Here is a 24,070-nt window from a genome sequence, read left to right on the forward strand (position 1 = left end):
GGTTATTTGGCGCAAAGACATCTTGAAAAGCACTTCTTCAAGGTAATCCATGTGTTTTGCTGTGCTGTCTGTGTTCTGCATCTTGCAGTTGGAATGCTCTGGATCTGGGTCTTTTTTACTCGCCTCTTGTGGCGAGTATTTTTTAAGCCACATTCAGCAATGACAACGAAGGAGGTGTTAATCCTGTGAAGTGTTTTCACCTCTGTTTACATTTTCTTCAGTCAAGGTATAGCTAGCACAGGGCAGAAGCCCAAATATGCAGATACTTCCCCATTTCTAAAACAGAGCTCTTTAAGCGTTTTAAAGTGTGTGAAACTGTCACTTTTGTTGCAGTCTCTATGGAGAACACATGTCTTTAAGAGGCCCTTTTGATGCCAGGCACCATGAATTCCGCATTCATTTTGCATGTCAGCCTTTCACCATGCTCCCGGCATGACCTGCTTTTGCATGGGAGACCCAGTTCTGCAACTTCAGACTCACAGCTGCCCTAAGGAAGAAAGATATATCACTTTGTAATATTTGAAGCAACAAACTATCAAGTAAGAACACACTTGTTTTTATATAAAAGCTAAATTTCGTGATAAAGCCAGAGTCATAAAGACAGTAAAATTATCTGTAAGGCGCTAGTGAGACATGCCTGTAATCATCGTTACTCACAAGTTTAGCCATCAAGAGGCTCATGGTTCAAGGCCAACCCTGGGCAAAAATTCATAAGACACAATTGCAACCAACAGTTGGGAGAATAGCACTCAGTCGTCATCCCAGCTACATGGAAGGCTGGCATCAAAGTCACCAAGGTCCTGGGCAGGCCAGCCCCCCAGGCTCCAGGAAAGTGTTCACAAGACTCCATCTTGACTTGGACATGAGGGCACGGACCTGCCATCTAACCTACAGGGGAAGTGTAAGTAGGAGGATCGCAGTTCATCTTGGCCCTAGGCAAACAGCAATACTCTCCAAAAATAAATAAATAAGAACACAAAGGACCAAAGGTGTGCCTAGCCAAAGTGAAATCTGAAGTTTGAATCCTAGTACTGCCAAAAATAAAACAATAACCAAACCCAAGTACCACCTAAGTCTATCATTTTCTTCCCCAAGATAGTTGTCATTAAGAAAAAGATGAAGAGAAATCACGGAGGGAGGGGGAGGAGAGAAGGAAAGATTGCCCTCAATTCTCTGAATCAGACAAAATTTTGAGGCATTTGAGGGTGAAGGAAGGGTTTCTAGAAAGATGCGCAGTAAACACAGCTTGATGATCAGATATCTTCCAGGAAACTTGGAATTGCTCTCAAATCTGGCAATTTAGTTAGAATCACGCTGAAAGTGAAATTATTGGTTAGAATGACACAAACCCCAAAGGGCTGGAGTTGGCACAACCCAATGTTATTGTTGGGTTTTGCACTGCTGCTCCCCACAAACATGAGAAAATAACTTCGCAGGGCTCACGGAAGAAGGAACATTCTGTTTTACATCACTCATCTCGTGTTGAAAAGATTTATTCTGGAGCATTACAGAGATCGTTATAAAGAAAAAGTAGTGCCGAAACGAATTACGGCTCCAGGCACTTAAAGCTGTCTTTAGAGAAGGAAATCACTACCTGCTTTATCCTTCCAGAGGAAAGTTGTCTTTAATGGAAATGTGGCCGGGGCAAAGGGGCAAAAGGGAGCAAGCCCTCCCACAGGCCTGACCGGATAAGAAAGGCTGTGCACTGAGCCCAGGTACCGATCTCTCTCCCTCCCGTCCTGACATGACTGACATTAAAAAATGATCATTCCAACGGCCAAGACACAAAGAACGCTCACATCTCTGGTGCAGGTCTTCTGCGGCTCCCATTGTACAGAAGAAGGAATGGAGGCAGAAATAAAATATACAAGGAACTTGTGTCTCGTTCCACAGTCCCCTTGGTTAGAAGCCAGTGTACTGTGCTCCCAGGCTGCACAGGCTGAGGACCAGCTGAAGTTGCCTCTGGGGACCTACCCAAGGCCTACCGCGGGAAAGTAGTCTCCACGCCATCCTGCCCGCCTCCTTGTCTGCAGCTTTAGTCCCGACTGGCCAAACCCAGCCAGAGCCACCCTGGGTGATGAGACCCAGAAACAGCGGGCTGGAGTCAACCTTCCCGTGACACAGAGCAGGGCAGGCGCGAGGAATGATGGCAAGCGTGCGGGCTCGGGACCAGCACAGATATGTCTAAATAAAGCAAAAGGCCTTCCTGGCCAGCCAGCCTGCCTGGGTGTTGGGGCCAGAGATAAACAGAGCAAGGCCTAACATAACCCGAGATTCTTCACTCCATCAGTCATGGGGGCTGAGCTCACCTGTCTGGTTCTCTCCCACAAGCTCCAAAAGGAAGTTCTCGGTCTCCTCCAGCCCGGGGGAGGGGGGGGGGAGGGGGGGGTGCAGACTGGCTGCATAGGGAGCCACAGGGGAGTGCCAGCCATCCCGAGTTATCAATCTTTGTTCTTCCGTAGTAAACGGGGGAGGCCGACCTAGACTCGGAGAGCACTGGGAACACCGTGTGAGAGAACCCCAGTCTGCAGAAAACACCGAGGAAGAGACATTTCACATCATTCCAAATTCACTGAGGAGAAAATAGACAACACCTGCCTCCATAAAACTGGGCTAGGCGGCTGTGGAAGAGGAGCAGCGAGAGCCAAGGAGAACGCTCTTGGAGAGCAGCTCGGGAGGCTATTACTAAATAAAAATTTCTAGCAGGGTGAGTCACAGACAACACTGCCAAAGTCTAAGTTGGTGATACGGAAGATACGGTTGAGAAAACATTATAATGGAAACGGGGGAAAAAAATGGCAATGATAAAGGCAATGGGAATCTCAAGGTAGACACTCAAGGGCTCAAGACCGGACTCAAGAAGATAAGGAACTAATAAGAAACCTTTCAGGTTCCAGGAAGGCGGGAGTCCTGACAGGAAAAGAGTGCATCAACACCTAAGCAAGAAAGGAAAGAGTCCAGGCATTTCAAAAGACAAAGCAACTGAGGCAGGGAATGCCGAGATAAGAGTTGGGGTGGAGCCGAGTACCGAGGTTCACTTCTGTAATCTTAACCTGTTAGGGAGGCAGAGATTGGGAGAGCATGGCTTGAGGCAAGCCTGGGAAAAATGTTCAGGAGATTGCACACACACACACACACACACACACACACACAGAGTCAATCAGTCAATCAAGAGCTGGGTGTGGTAGTGAATGCCCATCCTCCCACTTACAAAGGAGGCTTAAATAGGACAGTCACGGTCCAGGATGGCTTGACATAGATGTGAGCTCTACTGAAAAATTAACTAAAGCACAAAGGACTGGGTGTGGGCTCAAGCATTGACACACCTCCCCCAGGAACAGCAAGCAAGGCTCTGAATTCAAATCCCAGAGAAGGTGTGGGCTGGGGGGGTCGATCTTCCTAAAGACATCTAGGAAATGTCTGCAGTGGTTCACATTCAGATGTCTAGATGTGGGACTTCAATGGATGGGGGGATCATTCTGAAAATGGGACGCCAACCAGGAAATGAGAACCAGATGGACAGCAGACTTCCGGTGGACAGTTCCAGGTAGGACCTGAACAAACAGAACGATGCCTCCAAAATCTCAGGTACAGGCACCGCATGCGTGCGCGAGAGATCTGTTATGCATCCAGATATGAGTGTAGGTCGTTTGGACGTGAAAGATGCTTTTCGTGTAAGTGAGGACTCGGAGACCTTTCTGCGGAACCCTTGCTAGATTCGGAACCATCCCTGGCCTGAAGCTGCTCTGTCTGCTTTCTTCCGTCTTTGATTGAGTAGAGTGAATGGGACCCGGTGTGCGGCCTGAGGACAACAGACCCTCAGCGTCTGTTCAGTGCTGTGACCATCGCGTCTGCAGGGATGTCCGAGATGTGTTAGCGTTACCCTCTACAATTATTTTCTTTTATTCCCTTTTCTTTCCTTTTTGTGCCAGTATTGGGCTTAAACACAGACACTGTCCCTTAGCTTTTTCGCTCGAGGCTAACACTCTACCACTTGAGCCACACCTCCACTTCCAGCTTTTTGCTGGTTTACTGGAGATAAGCATCTCATGGACTTTCCTGCCCTGGCTGCCTTCCAACTACCATCCTCAGATCTCAGCCTCCAGAGTATCTGGGGTTCCAGGTGTGAGCTTCCTGCGCCCGGCCTGGAGTAATCCTCCTTCTGTGGCTTTCTCCTGGCCCCATGTGGAACTGCAGTTACTTTCTTCGTAATTCTCCATGCCAGGTACACAGTGCAAAGCATTTTATAATATGTGAGGTGCATAATATGTCGCACACGTATAATGCATGTGTACAGATTCATTCTCTAACATAAGGAAAAAAATACTACAAATTACCCATAATTCAATTACCTAGAAAAAGTACTTACTATTTTACAGAGTAGTTTGGTAAAAATTGAAAATTATATTTCTTCTCGCTTCATGAGGTCATTACTATCCTTCCAAATTGAGAGGCTTGCTTTTGTGCTGCCAGCTCTTAGCGTGGTATAGCTCTCTTTTACATAGATACATCAATATTTGTAGAAGGAAAAGCAAACCAATAGATTGGGAATGATATTGAAATGTCATGTAGCTAATAAAGGGTTAACATTCAATAATGGAGAACTCATATTATGCAATAGGAAGAACAAAAATCCAAATAACTAGGGCTTTTTAGTTTTTGGTTTTGTTTTTGTTTTTGGTTGGTCGTGGGGCCTGAACTCTGGGCCTGGGCACTGTCTCTCAGCTCTTCATCTCAAGGCTAGCGCTCTACCACTTGAGCCACAGCGCCACTTCCAGCTTTTTTCTGCTTATGTGGTGCTGAGGAATCGAACCCAGGGCCTCATGCATGTGAGGCAAACGCTCTACCACCGAGCCACCTTCCCCCATAACTAGGTTTTTTAAGCGGGCAAAGCATCTAAGTAAACATATTTGAGTATAAACAAAGGGCCAACAGGCCGTTTATTGAAGATGTGCTCCACATTGTCAATCGTCAGGTAAAAGCCCATCCATCTACGAGGTATACCTCATACCTGACAGGATGGCTTGAAAAAAGGTGGGCTGAAAAGGCATGTGCTGCCGGTGGGGGTGTGAGGAGGCTGGGGCTGCACGGACGGCTGTCGATACAGCCATGTGGGAAACGGGGGGGGGCACTCACCAATTCCTCTGCTCTCCCAGTTTCGGTGCTAAGTCACACGAGGCACCCTGGCCATCTAATCGGTGAACAAATCAGAGTGGAGTTCGAGTTCCTTTAAGCTGACTTACCGCACAGAACACCGGGCAGAGGGAGGAAATGCTTCATACGCTGTTTCACTTTGGTTCCCTGTGGGCACTTAAGGCTTTGGGTTTGGGCTCGCTTTTATTTACATTTTTTGGAATATATACAGTTTAGAAATCAAGCTCCACTTGCTGTGAACCGGGGCCCAACTTTCACTTCTCTGGGTCGATTTCTCACAGCTCTTTATGCTCTACTAAAATCTAATAATAAGTTTCTTTCATTCCCATAGAAGGTTTTGGGTGGAGTGAGCTGGAGGAACTGTGACATTGCTAAACTGTTGAATCTACCATGAACCTGCTCTGAGGGCATTTCTACAACTGTATTTTATTACTGCTATTGTATTTACAAAACTGTATTTTATCACAACTTATCATAAGGATAAGGTATAGTTTACCAGAGCATAAAACGCTCATCTGGTACTTACCATTGAGAAATATTTTCCTACTATTTTAAGCCTATTTCTTGCCTTGGTGTCACCATGGGGGTCACTGGGAAGCCTGGGGTTCAGTGCCCATTTCTCACTGCCCCTTCTGAGTCTCTCTTTCCTCACACGTTGGCTCATCTGACCTGTCTGATGAGGACATCTCCAGCGGGATGTAGGCAGCCAGGGCACCCCTGAAAGGTGCAGTGCTGCTGGGCTACAAGGGGACATGCTGGAAGAAGTAGGAGTCCTGGAGAGGAGCGTGAGGCGGCCGTGGAAATGTGAGGACGCAGGTCCACGCTGCTCTCTCCTGATATCCTAATCCCAGTGTCTCCCACATGCCATTCCTTACATTAATTAGACCTCAGAGCAGAATAGTGGAAAGACTAAGATCAGATGCTAGCGCATATGTGTGCATGTGTGTGCGTGCGTGCGTGTGCGTGTGCGTGTGTGTGTGCGTGCGTGCGTGCGTGCGTGTGTGTGTGTCCTCAGGCAGCTTCCTCAAACCTGTTGTTTTTATCAGTCAAAGAATGAAAATAACAGCCATCAAAAATCATTCATTGGGGGGCTGGGAAGGTGGCTTAGTGGTAGAGCGCTTGCCTTGCATGCCCGAGACCCTGGGTTCGATTCCTCAGCACCACATAAGCAAAAAAGAAAAAAGCCGGAAGTGGTGCTGAAGAGCGGAGGGACAGCGCCCAGGCCCAGAGTTCAGGCCCTACGACCGGACACCCCCCCCAAAAAAAATCATTCATTGGATAAGTCAGGGAACAAAACACCCAGGATGTAACAAGAACGAAGCAGCAGCCGTTAAGTGGCAAACTATTGTGGCTTTCCCAAACACTGTTTATATACACACAGGCGGTTATAATCAGATGCATGAAAAACACTGAGGCCAAAATAAACTTTCGAAGATGAAACAAGCCACTGGAAGTTGCGGTCATTTTAATACAACTTGTTAAATGCCAGACTTCCTAACACATGGGAAGGAGACACATGGGAAGGAGAATAATAACCGGGGCATTGGAGAACTAAAGAATGCCAAGGGGACTTAAACAGTCATCATTTCCTCTGCAGTGCTGGGAAATTTCCCTAGTAGTTTCCTTCCAGGAACATATACAAGCAACTAAAGCAGAAATGGATTATATTAGGATCTACCTTGGCATGCCTTGAAAAGATAAAAACGGATAGAAAATGGTTCCCTTTTGACGTTCTTTTGTGTCAATCCTCGCTCAGTTACTGATACCTTGGATTTCTAGGCCACTGTGAGCAGGAAATGGGCAGAACACCATCGGGAGAATAGTGGGGATAAAGAGATGTAAAGAAGGAGACAGGACGGAAGAAACAGCAGCATGGCAGGGTCTGACTCAGTTCTGGTCATTACGGAAGTTTTCAAGACTATGCATGGGTTCTGGAGCTTTCCATGGTTCTAGGAGAACAAGAAACGTGCCTGATCCTAGACGGCCATTTGTTTTCCTTCAATCCACATTGCAAGTGCTGGTCTGTTCCTGCAGTCAGGCCATGAAGACACCCTTACAAACCCCCATTCACTCCTCCCAGCGCACAGAGAAGGTCTCCAGCACCCCAGACACCTCATCCTAAGCCTCTCCCCTCACCTTCCCTTCTCCCCAGATGGCTTTCCGGGTGCTTGTGCATTGCCTTCACACATAAGGCTTCTGTAATTTCCCATGAGACCAGTGGCCAAGGACACGCGGTCAGGAATATATTCTAAAGGCTACATGACACCAAGGACAGAAAGGAGAAATTTTGCTTATTACTCATTCAGTCTTCCGTAGGGGGAAGAAAAAGCACTGAGTAGGCACAACTTAGCTTCAGCAGTCCTGGGATTTACTCTCATTGGACCAGCTTGGGTGCCACGTCAATCATTACACCAGGAGGCGTGGCATATGCTGATTGGCGAGGCCTGGGTCTTCTGACTCACTCAAGAGCCAACAGATGAAGTCCTTTTACAGAACTCTGTACTAGGGACTAAGTAACAACAAACACAATTTTTCCAAAAGGATACTGGACAATGGGCCAGTAAGAACAACTGATGCCTACCATGTCCTTGCGATGATGATGATGATGATGATGATGATGATGATGATGATGATGATATCCTTTATGTTTACTGCAAGGAATGAGCATTTATCCAGCTCTATCAGCTCGTGCAATTATGTGTGGTGTAACTACAGATGTCTTCAATATTTTAAGTCAAGTTCCATTATACCTTATATAATACACGTTGCTATAACTTTTTTTTAATCACTTACTACATCCAGGTATGAAGGTCATAAACTGGGAGAGTTTTGAGTTGCTTGTTCCAAATGTTTTGGGAATCACAAGTCTTCAGCCAAGACCGACTGACTCACCCACGTCGCACACTTCATGGCAGGAAAGAGACTGAGATGGAGCAAAATGCCATTTAGTTTGAACCACAATGATCGGAACACAAGGATGGAAAAAGCCAGGGCCATTAGAAAGGAAGAGATGAAGTGCTCGGAGAATTCAAATGCAGCAATCATCTTCGGGAAAGAGGCAGGCTATGAATTTCATCTGGTTCATTCAAATTCACTTGTCGGATGCTTAGACGTACGTTTATGTCGTTGCATATAAAACTTTGCAAATTGTATTAAGTCCTCCCCTGCATTTTTTTAGAGAGCAGCGACAGAACGTATTCTAGCCCTTTGGGACAGCTGCACTGTCATTAAGGATGGCCGTTGCCGCGTTACTCCGTAAGAAAAAAAGCTCCGAGTCTGTTCATTTCTCTCCCTTCCTTCATTACTGAGCAACTGCCAGTGTGGTTGCTTCTAGCTCTCCCTCCTCCCTTCTAATTGCTGACTGTGAAGCTACTTCGCGCCAGGAAACCAGAAAAGCCACAACTATTATGACCTTGGTTAGGGAAGAATAAACAACCTCTAAGTGAAAGCCCGCCAGCCCGCCAGAAGAAAAGTCCACGCCACAGTCTGGGGACAGGGAAACTATTCTGGATTCTCAAAGGGATTTTTTTTTTCTTATTTCTGAGTTTGCATTCCAGGGAACAGAGGGTGCTGGGAGTCTGACCTCTGGTCAAGTAGAACACTGCAGTGAATAAACATGGGAGAGATGGACTCGCTGGGAAGCTGGCAAAGGCCATCACATGATGGCAGTGCCAGGTGAGCAGTTGGCATGGTTTGGCAAGAGCGCAGGTAGCACAGGCACGCTTCACAGTCCCCGGACCCAGCCCGTGGTTTAAGATGAACTGAGAACCCACATCTCCCAGGGGCGGTCAAACTCCACCCCATCCCCCCTCCACCCCATCCCCCCTCCGGGTAACAACACAACCTGAAATTCGAGGCTCCTAAAGTCACCACAGTTTCTGAGGTCAAAACCAGGAGTTCACTCCACCATGAATATCATGCAAAACGACTTGTGCACCCGTGCTGCCGTCCAAAACTCTCTGACACTTCAAGGAAGGCAACATCTTCCATCAATCTTACCCCCAAACGGGGTTTTTCCAGGTCTCAAAAAGAATGAAATTAAGAAGAAAAACAGCACCCATCTTCCACTGGCTCTGAGCTACAACAAGATTCAAAACTTCCGGAATTCCGTCTTGAGCATCTGTAGGGGCTCCCCTTGGGTATGACCGTGCTGTTCCTGGGTACCACAATCTCTATAAAGAGCTGGCGTAGCCCTCCTCCGCTGTGCCCGGGGATCCGTCTCACCAGCTGACATCCAAGTGCTCCCACAGTCCATCGGTGTATGATTAGGGTACAAGGACCAAGAGCTTGTCAGGGTGCCAAAGCCATCCACGAAGCTCTGCCGGGTGAGTTCTGATAACTGACAAAGCCGTCAGGACAATAGGTTTCCTTTCTAGGTGCTGAAATCTACCCATGCCTCACCTACGGTTCAGGAGCAAGGCTGCTTGCAACAGAAGTGAAACCCAAGTTGCTCTCTTGGACCAGGTGCCTTTCTCTTCAATGAAAGTGCTTTCTGAGGTTAGAGGTTAGAGGAAAAGACCTGGACTTCCCTCTGTCAACAAATCCTTCCCCAACACACCTGGTTGCCTGGAGGCAAAGCAGAGCAAACAGAAGAAAGGAGCCTGGGTCCCCCAGGGTAGGGTGGTCCCGGTCCCATCACCTGCCTTTGCAACCCCAGGTTCCCACAGCCTGCCTGCAGCACCTGCCTCCCCAGGCAGGCTCCGGGCCTCCGGAGTCCTCTCCTGTCTTTGGATCCAAGCTGTTCCGGGTCCCAGAGCCTCGGTGGGATTTCACACATTTCCATTTGCTGCTTTAACCCTGTGATAGCACGGCATATTTATCATCCATCCGCCTCTTGCTGTTTTAATCCAGCATTGCAAGGAACAGAGAGAGAGATAAAGGGAGAGAGAGAGAGAGAGGTGCATAGAGGGCTCTGTTTGGAGGGAAGGTAATTTATTTCCAAGTTGCTAGGGTCAGGTAAGCCTAGAATGTTCATTTGTCATTCCCATAAACTACTGAGATTATATGACTGGAATATCTGGCTTGCATGTGTGGGTGACAAAACAGGCTGTTAATAGTGACTCTCGGAACACCGGAACTCCAAGCCTCTTCTCACTTACACAAAAGGAATGCAGGATTTTTTTTTTTTGAAGAATGTTCTCTTTTGTTTCTGTTTTGTAGTCACTGAACTGCATGTTCTTTTATAGATCATTCTGATTTCTCTTGTGAGAATAGGAAATGAGAGACACTTTAAGGGATTTTTTTTTTCAATTAAAATGAGTTGCAGAAAACTAAGAAATGTAACACTTCATTAGCAGACATTTAATTCCCTAGCTTTTTATTTTTAAGGAAATTAAAAAACCGTACGCTCTCTGCTACCATTTGTGTTTTTCAATTGCAGTATACATTACAATCTAGAACAGGAATTTTTTAAAATAAATATGAGGTATTAAGAAAAGACTTCAACCAGAATCATTAACTGTGATTTCTGTCATTTAATGTCGATGAGTGTAAGTTGTTGTTTTTGCTTGAGGAAGCAAAAAGAGAATTAAGGCATCTATTAGAAACTAAGCACTATGAGCTGGCTCAACATGGTGGGTGTCAAGCCACAGTTGTATGTTATAGTATTGCTAGAAAGTAAACACAAAAACAGTATTTATAATTATAGGAGCTTACCAAGTCATGAACCATTTTGCTTTAAATAGCATTCAAAAAGATTAAGACATGCTGTAGTAAGGTCTAGTACATTCCGAATCAGGAGGGTTTTTTTTTAATTAGTTGAGAGATTTTTGAACAATAGTTATATAGATAGATGATGGATGGATAAACAGAGAACAGGGATTATTAGACAGACAGCCAGACAGATTCAATGATAGATAATTGATGTTGAAGATAATGTTAGATGATGATGGCAGATAGATAGCTGATAGGTAGGTAGGTAGATCTATTGATTCATGGATAGGTAGCCGATGGAAGAAATTTTCATATAATTCAACTCCAATCAGAATATATTTTACACTATTGTGCCAATGGTTCAAACTCATTCTAGGTCCAGAGAGCATGTGGGTTATGGTGCCCCTGAAGAATACATACGTCTAGCTAGTGGGACTTTTGCAGAGTATGAACTGCTTGAATTTTTCACAGAGAAAGGAGTTTAACAAAAATCCAGGTCCTGCCACATAAGTAAGTAGCCTGTCTCTTGGCCGTTGGATATTGTCCCGACATTCTGCCTACAGGAGACAGCTCGTGTCAGAGTGTAGTGGTGTTATCCTGGAACTAAAGTAGTGTGATCAGACCAGACGGAAGCTGGGTGAGCTCTGCACCTCACCCTTCCTTTACTTACCACGGGTGCTCAGACCAGACCCAAAGTCTAGCTAGTTCCTGCATGTCCATCTTTCAGTGCAATATGCCCCTCCCACCCCCCCCCTTCCATCGAAGCCGGAGGCACACCCATGCAACTTCAGACTGCTTTGCTGAGGCCTCTCGCAAACAAACCTTTCAGAAATTACTTCTAATTTAAAATAAAAACACAAACTAACTAGAGCTCCTACCCCCAATCACAATAATCCCATTTTTTCTTCTTCTTTAATTTCCAAGAGAACATCTAGCTTGTTGTTCGCTCATTTTTAACACATTCAGAGTGTATAGCCAACACAAAGATTTTCAGACCCCCATGCCATAAAGAGCCACAGGTCTTCACTCAAGTTTCCTGCCTTCATTTCTTTTAAATATAATAGTTGTCATTTCACAAGTCTAAGCAAATAGAATAGGCGGTCCGTGAGAAAAGGGTGACAACTCAGGGACAAAGTATATGCATTTCATGTGTTGATGATAAAAAGAAGAAACAGAAAGAAAACTTCACCAGAAGTCCTACCTGCCACTTAAGAGTTCTAAGAATAGCGGCTGATGATGAATGGAAATCATGCTGGCTATCGGCATGATGAACACACTTTCATATTGAAAATAAAATGGAAATGATAACAGGGAGATTAAGTCACGAGTGACAAGCATTTAACTAGCTTGCAAATTCCTTCCATTCTTTAGTCTTCCTTAGTTGAAAGTAAATCTGGACTTCGTATCCAGCTCATAATTACACAATGCCTAGAGCCTGATCTGGGAAATCTCTTATGAAATGGGTGACTCACGAAGTGGTTCCATGCTCACTCTTGTATTTATCATTCTAACTGACCTGGGGTTCAAACACAAATGAGTATTCACCTAGAGACACAATTTCCTAGGCTTCTGGTGCACCGTCAGTAGAGCATTCATGTGAATGGGTGTGAATTTTTATTAAAGACATAAACCCATCAGGAGCAGCAGGCCCTGAATGATAAGGGTGGACAGTTGCTTTATTTTGGGTTTGGGTTTGGCTTTATTTGGAGTGAGGCCTGGGGAAGGAAGGAAACAATTAACTTGTAAGGAAGAACACTGACCAGAAAATCAAATGCATACTCATGTAGCTCTCTTCCCAGGGGAATCTTTGCACCATTTATTTTGGCAAATTTCTGGTTTTGTGTGATGAATCATAGGGCCTTTGCAGGGGAAAAATGCCTAGGTCCCTGGAGCCAAGATGTTTATAGCTGCTAATCTTGGTCTTGAAGCAAAGTACTTCTTCTTTGAGCCTTGTGGCAGCGCTAGCATCAGGGGCAGGGCATGGCAAGGAAGCATCAGGTGGCTGCAGACCAACAGGCGTATGATGGTACGGAAAATGCAGCATGAGCAGAAGGCACGTGCTCTACAACAGCAAGTGCCTCACGCCACAGAACGTGTGGAAATCCGTAGTGGTTGCATATCACTGCAGGCAGCGCACACTACACAGGACTGCAGGTACTCGGCTCTGACACAGCCAAGTGCCGTGGGTTCACTGTCACCAGTGTCACCCAGTCACACGATACTGGGCCCAAGACCAAAGGGCTGGAGACTGTCCGGCTCTATTATAATCTCACGACGTCACTGTCACACACTGACTGTCGGCTGAAACTCCGTCAAGCCAGCAGTGAGTGGCTGTGATTTATTTTATAGATTCTGGTTTTTTGGCAGCCCACGTCTCCAAACCCAAGGGTATACCCTAATTTGCACAACATTTTTAAACTTAGAAACGATCCCACAAACATATGGGTTTCCAGCTTACTTGGATGCATCAAAATCTCTGCCAGCCCTAGTCCGATCAATGTTCCCCGTTGCAGCCACTCGAGCGCCCCGCACTGCTTACCTGGTTTGCAAACCAACAGCTGTAGATGCCCGGCTTCTTACCTGTCATCTGACTTCTCCTTTCCCAATGAACCACTCCCTGAGTGGGAGGATCGATCACTATTACAAACGTCTTAATGAACCAATCACGTTTATAACTCTGGCTTGCTACATCCTTCTGATTTTTATTTTCCTGAAGATAAGTTCTGCGAGTGAAACTTTCTGGGTGATAGTGTATGTTTTTTTGAGTCTTTTGGATTCATATCATGAGACTACCACTCAAGATAACAATTCATGCACATATATAGCATAGTATATAATATATATGAATACATATACGTATATATATATATATATATGTGTGTGTGTGTGTGTATATATATATATTCGTGAGCAGATGTCTGCAGAATTCAATCCCCCTCATCTCTATCATCCACACCAGAGCTGGTCTTCCCAGCCCCTGTCTAGAAAAGAGACACTTGCCAGCAGGTGAGACAGGCCAGACGTCCTGTTGTAGAAGAAGTCACTAGATGATACTTTCTAAATCATCATTAGCTGTGGGGTTTTCCATCTAGTTGCCTAGTTGGTAATAATGCAGAAAAGACATAGCTCTGCAGACTTCCTGGCTGCACTGCTGTCCCTATCTACCTTCCGCAGTAGCAGAGGAAAATTCACGGAGGAGGAGTATTTTGCCATTTTTAAGCCCTGAGCTCAAATCACATGGTGAAATCTCCAGGTGACCTAAGACCTTGTCTGTCACGTTTTACGTTCTTGGTGGGAGACTGGCCCCTCCACGTCATTTGGACCATGGGAGACAAAGGTGAGGGCCATGGATTAGATCTTATTTTTTACATACAAACTATAGGATACTCTCAAACAAATAACAGAAAAAGTTTTTTAAAAATCTGTTACTGTATCTAAATCTGTCTTCCATAAAAGTTAGGTCTATATTTCTATTCAGAGTCTTACTATACACAAAAAGACTTCAGCTCTGAAATATCAAGACAAAAGAAATGCTTCAGGTGATTATTACTTGCTGGTTTTGTTTTTGTTTTTGTTTTTCTGGTCGTGGGGCTTGAACTCTGGGCCTAGGTGCTGTCCCTCAGCTCTCAGCTCAAGGCGAGCGCTCTACCACTTGAGCCACAGCACCACTTGTGGTTTTCTGGTGGTTCACTGGAGATAAGAGTCTCACAGACTTTCCTGCCCAGAGTTCAAGCCCCATGACCGACAAAAAAAAAAATCTTACAAGCAATAATTGATGTGTTCAAATAATTCCATCATATATATGTATGTGTGTATGTGTATATATGTAAGTATGCATGCATATTTGTATCTTGTACATATATAAACAATATATATCATCATATATATACTATATACCACACAGAGAATAGTATATACTATATATCATATATGTATACACTATATACTATATACTATATTTCTATATATAATATATATGCATCTTCTATACAAGTTGTACATTCTCTATATCTATACACAGTATATATATATATATATGTATTTTTAAGAAATGTCAAGAATTAACAAATAAGTGGTGTAAACATCAAACATCTGTGAATGGGTGCCTGTACGTTTCCTTCATCCAGTAAAACCTGGCACTTCCACACTAGAAATAGGACAGATAGAAATTACCTCTACCACAAGAAGAAGCTAATAAAGAAACTAGCAGAGCATATGCCATGGCATTGTCACCCAGGAGACTCTCCTCTACCACCCCCCAAAAGATAGAGAAATAGAGATGAGCTAGGATTACTTCGTAAATCATACTTTGAATTGTGAATCATATTGGGAATTTTTTCAGCTGACTAGACTGGAGGGTAAAAGAGGGTAAGCCATTTGGCATTTAATCTGTTTCATTTAAAGGATCACTAGCTATATTTAATGACATCCAAAAATAAACTCTTCCAGTGCTGAAAGTACCAGGCTGGGAAGGTAGGCAGTGAAGGAAAGATGATTCTGGTTTTATTTCATTTTCTTGAAGGGCAAAGGCAGCTTTTCATTCATAGTAAGAAGCTGACCTCAAAGTGATAGAAGGTAAAATATATATATATAAAATAAGATAAAAGCTATTCTAGAAGTTGGCAATTGATATCTATCTACAATAGCATCACATTGTTCCTTCTACAGAAATGCAAGACAGGGCCTCTGTTTCCTAGCAACTTAGAAGTTGTTGTGGTATTAATTCATCTAAATAATGTGCTGTTTTGTAGAGCAGAGCATAAGCAAAACAAATACTTGATTCAGGGGCAAATGGTTGTTAGTGATTTCATAATATCTATTTTTCAAGTACGTGAGCAGAAGCACTTGCAGCAGCCATCCTGGCCGAACTTTTTCCCTTCGATCCTGGCACTTTTAAACTACAGAAGAACACTGAGTTCTAAAACTCTCCCCTTATTGCTTCTTATCTGGCCTTTGCAAACCGTGTATCTTCCCCTTTGTTTCCAATGCAGAAACAGCCCCATAGATAACCCCCTTCCAAGCACCCTCTTCAGGAATCAGGCCATTGTTACTCGCTTAGGTGGTTGAGCTCCAGTCTGCACGTACCAGGTTTAAAACCGTTCATTAATAGGAACTGTGTCTGTCAAAACTGTGAGCACTTCCTGTTGCCTGCCCTCCTTCCTGTGCTTCCCTGAGGCCTTAACTCTCTGGCGTATTTACCCTGCTAAGGAAGGCCTGTTCAGCCCCAGGAAGGTCCTAGCCCAGCCTGATAACCAACAGTGATGGGTGCAACGCAGAGTGGAGACATGCCCGCCCACGTGTGTCCTCTCACAGCCATTGTCAGGGTGCTTGCGGCTGGAGATGCCACCTGGGCCCGTGGGTGCGAGAGCACCCCAGGCAGGGTCATCGCGGGGAGAGCCGCTGCGGTAGCCCTTCAGAAAAGTAAGAAGCCAACAGCTACTCCTCTAAACCCCACCCACCCAGGGGGACGCTTTCCGCCTTCTTCCTCTTCAAGCACCACACCCCATCTATACATAGCAAAGGCACGGAGCATGTGGTTAAGTAAACGAGACGCTCGATGTGTTACATAAATGTAAGCTTTCACATAATTTGAAATTGTAAACATTTGCATGGTAGCTAAATCTCCCCTCTCCCAGAGGCCACATCTGTATACCTCCCGGATTCACGGCTCTTTCAGTGCATCTGTACTCACGCCATAAAAATCAAGGGCTCAGGGTGGGTGGGAAGGAAAACTACACCTCTGCGATCCGTGCCCCCTCAGTCAGCCAACGTGGGTTCGCTTCCTCTGCTCTAGCTTCATCTTTGAATTGTGCTGATCAGCAGGAAGTCGGCATGGCCAGATGGCTGAGTAGTTCCTCATAGCTAAGACAGACAGCTGTCCCCCCAACTTCGTGCTCCCCATTCTCGATAGTATAACTCAGTGCTGAGGGCCAGCTGCCGGTCTGAGCGTGCATTTCCTAGTTCTGCCTGCATCTGGGGGGCTCAATTCATTGGCTCCTGCCCATGAAGTATTAGGATATTTTAAGACCTAGAAAGGCCTCCTCCTCCTCCTTCTTCTTCTCTTCCAGCAGGATAACAGAGACATGGTCTAGGGGTGGGCAGAATGACAAGAGCGAAGGGGTCTGGACCCTCAGATCGCTCCATGGGCATAGAAGAAAGGTACGCACCCATCAGGATGGCTCAAGGAAGCCTTACAGGAGCAAGAAATGAGCACGTGTGACAGCGACAGAATTGAGGAGATTCAGTTATGGCACCAGCAAGCACGGCACTGACAAACACTCTGCTCCTCCTCCTCCTCCTCCTGTAGTTCCTGCTCCAGCAATAAAAGAAGAAAACAGCCACAGTCTGACATCTGCCACCATGTATCCAAACAGGTCTACCCTCTGCTTTCAAGATACAGTCTGTGTCTGTCTGTCTGTCTGTCCATCCCTCTCTCCCTCCCTTCCTCTCTCTCTTCTCTCTCTTCTCCCTCTCTCTCTTCTCCCTCCCTCCCTCTCTCTCTCTTTCTCTCTCTCTTCTCCCTCTCTCTCTCTTCTCCCTCTCTCTCTCTTCTCCCTTCCCCCTCCCTCCCTCTCTCTCTCTCTCTCTCTCCACTCTGGCTCTTTTTCCATTACTAGTTCCTATGCATCCTTACAAACCTGGAACACAAGCTTTCCTGCAGCACAACTTTGCTGGTAGTTTCCATTCCTACCATGGACTTCTGTAGTTGGCTGATAATTCTGGTCTTGCACACCAAGTATGTTGTTTACCATTCTTTGTTTATAAATATGTCAACCTCAGAGCATGCACATTTGTCACGTTCCTCCCTTTTAAAGCTGTTCTTAGTAAAGCGGTGGTATGTAAGAGATGGCTTCGGAAGGAATGTCAGGTTCCTAGATGTTTGTTTATTTTAACCTAATTTGATCCGTGAGGGATTAAGGACTGGAAGGGGGGGCCGGACGTGTTCAGGAAAGGAATCGGGCATCTGCTGCTTACTGGTGAATAACTGCTATGCAGGCCTGCAGCTCCAATAAGCAAACCACACACACACACCTATAGCCTCACCAATATCAGCAGGCATTCGATGGACACACAGATCTCCACTCGGAGAAGGCCTGTGACTCTAGATTAAGGACGTAGCTTAATTTTAGATCTTTATGGCACATGCCATTCATACATTCCTATAAGTTGATTTTATCTTAAAATTTGTGAAGATAAAATGAGATAATACATGGGCACCATTAACTCACCTGTGAGCCTACCTCCTTGGGAGGCTGAGATCTGAGGGTCCTGGTTCAAAGCCAGCCCATGAGACTCTTAACTCCAATTAACCATCAGAAAGCCAGAGTGGAGCCGTGACTCAAGGAGTGGAGTACCAGATGAGTGAAAAAGCTAAGGGATGTGCCCAGGTTCTGAGTTCAAGCCCCGGCGTTGGCACACACCAACAATAGAGCCTGGCACACTGTGAATATTCAAAAGAACAATGCCTGTGACCAAGTAAGATCAACTATTTAAAAACCATGTGTGGTCTGATATCGTTAGTGCTGGCTCAGGTTTCTCACAGGCCTGAGCTTCTCTTGAAACCCAGCTGCAGGGGGCGAGCAGGAGAAGGTAGGAAATGCCACGACAGGTTCACAGAGTATTAGGAAGGAAGGACCGTCTGAGCCTGCCATTTGGGGGAAATTTTAGACAGGTTGTTTTGCAATTTAGAAAAAGAACCTCTTGTTGAATTTGTCTTTTCCCATTATACTTTATTCTACCAACTCATTTTACATCAGTCCCCATAAAACATACATTATAAAAAAATGCAAAACCTCATTTGATAAGGCCATTACCTTATGTTCATGCTGCCAACTTTATTCTATTGAATTCAGATTTGCCCGTGGCAGTGCTTTGCATCCAATTTGTGACTTTTACAAGGTGAACCTCGCATGCTTTCCCTTTGCCTCTGTTCTCATTTATCTAAATGAAAACAGTTCCTCGTACCGCATAGGTTTGCTTGTGAAGCATTAATACCACAGATGGGCCCTGAAATGCTCATAAAAGAGGTATCACAATAAATATTTATTGTTGTTTCACCCAGACACACAAACCTAGCTATCTTTAATATGGCTGGCTACTGGGCTTCGCTTTTAATAGTGCTTATTTACTTGATTTTATTTTCTCAAAATAATTGCTCTTTCTCTGAGGGTTATTTTAGGAGAAGGGGTGGAATGAATAAACATGGGAGGTGTGTGCTGGTCGTACATTTAAATTGATTAGAAGAAGACTGAAATGAAATGAGGGTCAAGTGTTTTGTATGTAAATGGATGAACTTGCATGGAATGCATCTAATGGAGAAAAATATCTCTGTTAAACACAGCAGCTCATAAACATAGCTTAGGGAAAAACAGACAAGGGTTCATAGCTTACAAGTTTTCACAGAGAATAATTCTCTAAGGAACAGAACAAACCCCACAGAAGCTACTGGACATTTCCTTAGCTTTGGAGTCCTTCGTGGTGGGTCATTTATCACATTTTAAAATCATATTTACATTCCAGATGTCTCTACCCTGTGATGACTCATAGCTCCTTGACTTCAAAAGATTCATAAACTCTAAATTTCATTGAAGAACATGCACTGAATTCAGAATGTTCTCTCTCTCCCTCCTCCCCCCTCTCTCTCAGGACAGAAGTCTGGGCCAGGCACCCTCACCAGCTACGCCGTCCCCAGAGGGCAGAGCTGAGTCTGGAGGAAAGCTGTGAGCCAGCACGCCAGGGAGAGGCAGACAGGGAGCTGGCCTTTGCAGGTATCAGGAGGGCCTTGCTCGACATGCATGGGGACAAGTGAGCAAAATGAAGAGTGGAAAAATAAATGGTTCTGTAAGAGAGAAAGATCAGGAACATTTCCTGAGAATTGCATCGCATTTTCTAGTGGTTCTAGTTTAACCATTTTGTTATTGGGGGTGATTGAAGTACTAGGGTGTCAACTCAGGACTCTGAACTTGATAGTCAAGTACTCTGTCACTGGAGCGATGCCTCCAGCCCTGTGCTCTGTATTTTTGTAAACTAAGGACTTGCTTTTTGCCAGGGCATGCTTGGATCCATGATATTCCCAATCTTGGACTCGTGCATATGAAGGATTATAGGTATGAGCTATGTGGTTCAACCCATGATTTTTTTAAGTATATGTAATTTAAGGATGGGAACATGGTAAGCTCTTTCTAATATCCCTGTAACAGAAAAAAATCTTTATGGATACAAGTGTGTTTGTATTTACTAAATACTAATGAGAAATGAAATCAATTGTGGACTCCAAAGAAAAGGAACATCACAACAAATCACACATCCCTTTTACAAGACGATGGTAACACTAAGAAAGCCTTGTAAATGTGGAAGCCTGTTACTTGGCTTTCATGGAAGAGAGAACTTGGGATACGTCAAGAATGAGGTATGAGGACAAATGCCTTCCAGCACTCGGAGTCAGAGGCAGGAAGAGTGTGAGTCGTCTGCAAGCCGAGACTATCACAAGAACCTGTGTCATAAAACAAAACAAAAGCCAACAAAGAAGAGTCTTTATTTAAACCATCGATGACTTTAAGGAAAGTTATTTTAAGAGACTGTAAATAAAGGTACATTTAATCTATTTAGGCTTTGATTTGAAAGAAATCCCGGATGCATTGTTTGAGTCAAATGAAGATTACCTCCTATAGATTTCTCTAGATATTCTCCTGGAATTACAATCTCTTGAGAACCCAAAGAGATACGAATAATGTTGGGTAGGCCTGCCCTTAATCTACCAAGAAATTTTAGTTTGTATTTCCACAGGGTATTCTTTGCTGATTGTAGAATATTAACTTGTCAACACAAGAGTTTTGCCTCTTCTTTACTCAATTTCAGGAGTCACATGCATTTTGCATGTTATTCTAATTCCTAGAAAGTGATTGTATGTGGTAGTGTTCATTAGAGATCCCTAAATTAGGGGAGTAAATACTTTTCATTTTATCAGAGGGGTTAAATCAGCAGAGCTCTACAGAAGGAACACAGTATAAGGACAGCATTGATCTTCATGCAAGCAGACTTCAAAAACCTCATCTCTGAGCATGACAAGCCACGGTGTCAAATGTCAGGTGAAATGAAAATGTTGAGAAAATTCTCTCCTGGTGAACTGCAGTTGGCAATTGACTAGCTGGCTGTCAATGACTTTGCCCCGTGCACCTCTACTTATTCTGCAGTGGGATAAAGGTCTCCCGGAAGGCAGAAGTTAGGGGGACAGGCCCCACATTAGAGTGGTCCTCCAGAAAACTCCCTGCAGCCAAAGAAAGGAAAGAAAAGGGGCAAGCGCAAGCCTTGGGGGTCCTCCTTGGGTTTGGGGAACGGCCATCCCATGGCCGAGAATACTGCTATGGCAATGATTCTTTCATGGAGTCTTGAGGTCAGCCAGCTGCTTTAACCAAGGCCCCATGAAAAGCAAGGAGTTTACACCAGACCCAGGCAACAGTCAAGAAAGACAACATGGAGAGGCTTTTCCAGGCTGAGAGAGCTGGAGTGCAAATTCTTGGGGTACTACAGCAAGATTAGGCCATCTGAGGCAGGAGAAAAAGACACAAACAAAAACAAACATCGTTAGCAAACGCAGTCCTGGCCTGTTGCTGAACCTCCACTAGGGACATCTCAGGGCTACAATGCTAGCAATGCCCGTCCAGAGCCGGACTCGATCAGGCCAGTGAAGCCCGAGGCTGGGTGCACTATCCACCATTATCAACCCCTCACCTCTGTGCTCTTCTCCGTGAATGATTAGGAAGCCCCACAGCCCTTCCCTCTGGATAATTCGGAGGTTGCCAAGTTATCTAGATTGGATACAATCAGTATCAAAGCCACTGAAAATATTTCAGCCTGACCTCTTCTCTTTGGACAAATCCTGAGACCACATCTAACATCACAAACACATCAGAACAGAAAGATATCATTTTAGCATGGGAAGTGCATAATGGATTTTTTGCTTGGAAATTAATTACCTCCAGAATAGCAGGCACAACCATACCTACTAGGCTTTTCTTAATTGAATTTGTCGCTATACTTTTCTCTAATTCAATCAGTGTAACCAGAAAATATTGATTAATGATGGCTACCCTTGGTTGCTGCGAGAAGGCGTTAAGATGAGGTCCATTTGTTTTCAAAATGTTCTAATAGATGCTGGAGGAAAAAAATTGAACTTATTGAGCCATTCTTCAAAGTTTCAAAGAGAAATGTCTATATTCCAGATTTCTGCAAATAATCTCACTTCCACAGATAAAAATCATCTCTGTTCTTTGTCAGGAAAAGAACTGAACTTGCTTTCCTCTATCATTTTGTTCTGTGGATCTGCTTTTAGAAATCTGATATTATACCAGTTGCTGTGGCTGAGGCCTATCCTCTATCTACTCAGGAGGCTGAACTCCAGAGGAACAAAGCTTAAAGATAGCCGAGGTAGAAAAGTCCTTGAGATTCCATCTCCAATTAACCAGCCAAAAGCTGAACTGGTGGGATGGCTCAAGTGGTTCAGCATGAGAAAACAAGCAAGACCCTGAGTGCAAACCACAGGGCCACCCACACACATGCACACACACACACACACATGCATGCATGCACACACACGCATACACACATACACACGCATGCACGCACACACATGCGCACACGCGCACACACACACACACACACACACACACACACACACACACACGTATGCACGCACAATGTCTTCCACGACCTGGAAATTATTGACTGGTCCCAGCTGACTTTGTGAAACACTTAGCAGTACTCTTGACAGACCCTCAAATGTCCCGGGAAGCATGACTTTTTCTGTTGATGGTAGAAGTGGATCAAGGCTCCTGGGGTAACTGTGGATTCCATCAACAGAACGAGCACGGGAGAATTTCTGGGGCTTTGGAGATGAAAGTAACTCCCGGCGCTTAGAGATCATCGAACGGTGCTCCTTGCTCTACTTGTGGTCAAAAGGCCAAGCTCCCTTCAAACCATAAAGACACAAAAGTACCCACACAGCTGTACCGCCTCGTTACTTGTGTGCGTGTGCGTGTCTGTGTCTGTGTCTGTGCCTGTGTGTGCTGATACCAAGGCTGGCCACCTGCTCTGAGATTTTTCACTCAAGTCTAGTGCTCTAACACTTGAGCCACAGCTCCACTTTTGGCATTTTGTGGTTAACTGGAGACAGGCGTCCCTGGCTTATTTTGCACCATGATCCCTAGAACTCAGCCTCCAGAGTAGCTAGGATTACAAGTTTAAACCACTGGCACCCAGCTTCCACCTAATTTCTTGATCAAGCAGAGCCTTGTAGCTCAGGGGTGATGGTCAGCTCCCTGGGAAGGACGTCAGGCCCTGGCTGCAGACATCGTCCTTAGCTTCTATTCCCAACATGACTTCTGTTTATCCCAGAGTGTCCACGGCATTTCACCCGAGCGGTGCTTTGCACATCCTCATGATGTCACATCCTCTCTCTTCTCCCCATCCTCCACCTGCAAAAACATCACCATGCTCTACTCTTCTGCACCCTACCAGGGACCTCCACCTCAACTCTACAGTCTAGGAAACCCCTTGCTCATGTGTTTACGGTATCAGTGACAAGTAAAATAAACACTTTGTATACAACACACAAGTTGTAAAGAATGTATGAATTACATAATCTTACAGAGCTAAGGGAGAGTTGTATCCTGAGAGACAGGAGACAATGAATGCATGTAACGCTTTTTGTGTGCCAGATTCCATGCAAAACACTTTCCTGTGCATTCTGGCTGGCCGTACATTCATCTGCTCGTAGTTTCAGAGGCTGCTCAGGGCCATGGCAGTGTCTTAGTAGTTGGGTGTTGGCCCTAGACACAGCACAAAAGCACCCCCAAGAAATTTAATAACTTTGTCTGGAAACGTTAATTGGGTGCTGATCGCCCTGCTCTTTCTGCTGCCAGCCTTACTGATGGCCCACTTTGTCTCGCTGCCATCCTAGTACTGGGTTTTTCCATGATGTCAACTGGTTTTCTACCTTGTATTTTTCCAAGTATTGATGAACCCCTTCTATTAAATACTATCAGGAATCAGAGGACAGAGAGGCAGCACAGGAGCCACAGGAAGCAATTATGTAACTTTCAGAAAGTTATAAATATAATACATAATATAACAAGCATATATGTATTCATTCATATATAAGTATAATTATATAAAGTATATATTATATGCATATACATATATATGTTATGCATATGCACATGCACACATATTAAATGTCATTCTAAATCTCTAGAAATTTCACTAG

This window comes from Dipodomys spectabilis, unplaced genomic scaffold (assembly GCF_019054845.1).
Source record: "Dipodomys spectabilis isolate Male_0828 unplaced genomic scaffold, ASM1905484v1 ptg000340l, whole genome shotgun sequence".
NCBI classification, from domain to species: Eukaryota; Metazoa; Chordata; class Mammalia; order Rodentia; family Heteromyidae; genus Dipodomys; species Dipodomys spectabilis.